A 2,534-nucleotide genomic window follows, 5' to 3' on the forward strand; every position below is an offset into this window, starting at 1 on the left:
TGGGAAATGTAGTTTATGGCAGGGCCTTTTGAATTCTCTGCCACAGGCATTCTCACCTTCCCGAATTACATCTCCCAGAATTTTGCTTACCGCTTTGTGCTGCTTCCTCCTCCTCTGTGAAAGTTTTGTTGGGGGAAAACCTGTGTTCCTTCTCTAAAGGGATTTCAAGATAAAACAGAATTGTTGGAAGCTGAATCAACCCTGTAAGGTAGGCAAAGGTGAGAGACAGTAACTCCAAAGTTTACCTAACAGGTTTCCTGTTGTTGTTGTTGTTGTTGTTGTTGTTGTTGTTGTTATTTCAAAGGCTGGATGGGAATCTGCTGGAGGTGCTTTGACTGTACTTTTCCTGCCTGGCAAAAGGGGGTTGGACTGGATGGCTCCTGGGGTCTTCAGTGAAATAGTACTCTCAAGTTTATGTTGATTAAAATTCCCTAAAATCAGTTGGTGTACTCATCTTTATAAATTTTGGGGGGAATGGTGCCCTGGTTATGTTGTATAATTGAAAATAGAAATTTAAGAAGATAGCTCTTGTAGTTGTTTTTTTTTTAATGCTGTTCATAAAAACTTTTAAAAATTCCCAATGATAAGTGAATGAGTGAAACATTCTGAAACTTGGGGGTGGGGTGGAGATAACAGTGGTAAATGTGTTCTACCATTGTAGCAAGTTTCATCCCAATATCTCAAAAATGAGAAAATAGCCTGGGAATCTTAACCCCTTGCACCATTACATAACAAAAAAGTAAGAAAAATGCATTACTTCATTACAGTTATTAAACAGATCTCTAATGGTATTTTAGAAACACTTCAGAAACTATTCACCCCTCCCCTGCTAATTTAATAATGAGTATTGAAACGTTTTTTACATTGATTGCACAGGCCTAGTATTGAGTTTTTTGAAATTCTATTATTCATCATCAACTGATATGAGACAAAATGAGAATATATCTCAACTTTGTCTGATATGTTTTGTTAATATATTAATCAGAAAACAAAGTTTTCCCAATGCATTTTTCTGAATGCATGACCTTTCACCCCACAACAATATGTACTTTTGTATATTTCATTTTATCTTCTTCAAGCTTCTCCATTCTTGAAGAAGGAATTATTAAGATAAAACCAGTTGTGTACAACTTTGTGTTTATACCCTGCTTTTCTCTCTCTCCAGTAGGTGAATTACTTTCAGATTTTGTCTTTTCATGTGGCATAACCAGACAGAGAATGAGTCATTGCTTTGGCTAAGAGAGAAACTGAAATATGCACTATTCAACTGCCATATACATTTAGTTTATTTCTAGCAGATTGATCTGGAGAGGGTGTTTTTTTTTTTTGCTATTGCTGCTGCTGCCTAACAAGCATGCAAATACCTGTAACATCCAACAGACCATAGCAAATGCCGCATTACACCTGTCATTGAAAGCACCTTGTTTCCTTATGATCTATACAAGAAAATACTAAGACCAGGAACTAGTATTTTACAATAAATGCAGACTGAGGCTGAGACTATTTGGCTCTTTGGTTATATAGTAGAGTCTCACTTATCCAAGACTTGCTTATCCAACATTCTGGATTATCCAACACATTTTTGTAGTCAATGTTTTCAATACATCATGATATTTTGGTGCTAAATTCATAAATGCAGTAATTACTACATAGCATTACTGCGTATTGAACTACTTTTTCTGTCAAATTTGTTGTATTACATGATGTTTTGGTGCTTAATTTGTAAAATCATAACCTAATTTGATGTTTAATAGGCTTTTCCTTAATCCCTCCTTATTATCCAACATATTCACTTATCCAACATTCTGCCGGCCTGTTTATGTTGGATAAGTGAGACTCTGCTGTATATATTTCTGTATTTCAGAATTCAGATCTTCTTATTTCATACCCTCAAATTGTCCTAATCTGGCAGGAAAAGTTCCAGTTAATCCTCTATTATCCTATATTTTCAACTGCTTTTAAAATGTCCCAGCTCATCTCTTCTACTTTCACTTTCCCATTTTGACAACAGCTTAATTCAATGGCTTCAGTCTGAGTTTTCTTACCATTAACACAGCTGGTGTGATAAAAGAAAAAGGAAAGAATCTTACCCTTGCCAGGAGGCTCAGAGAAAGACTAACTGCTGCAGTCTCTTCTGACTTGTCTGTTCATCATTAATAACTTTTCTGACAAGACCACATTCAGATGTTTCTAGGTCATATGTGCTCCTCTTTTTCCTCTGTGAAATATTGGAAGGTATGTACTGGCAAACCCATCTGGCAAGCAAAAAAGGACAGCGATTCACCCCAAATGTACAAGCCTAGTGGATAAAGGTTCAAAGAGGAATCCAAAGAGGAGGGTGGTGAATACTTTTCTGACTCTCCATGCAGATAGGTACTGTTAAATTTCACGGTAAGTAGCACTGGAGGAGTTTTACCTGGTTGTGTGAAATGTTTTTAAAACACAAATTCTTGATTTCCCCCTCTCGCCAGTGGCATCAGAAGTGTTTGTGTATGTGATGCCCAATGTCATCAAGTTGAAAAACCAGGAGTGAT

Source organism: Anolis carolinensis, chromosome 4, assembly GCF_035594765.1.
Source record: "Anolis carolinensis isolate JA03-04 chromosome 4, rAnoCar3.1.pri, whole genome shotgun sequence".
NCBI lineage: Eukaryota > Metazoa > Chordata > Lepidosauria > Squamata > Dactyloidae > Anolis > Anolis carolinensis.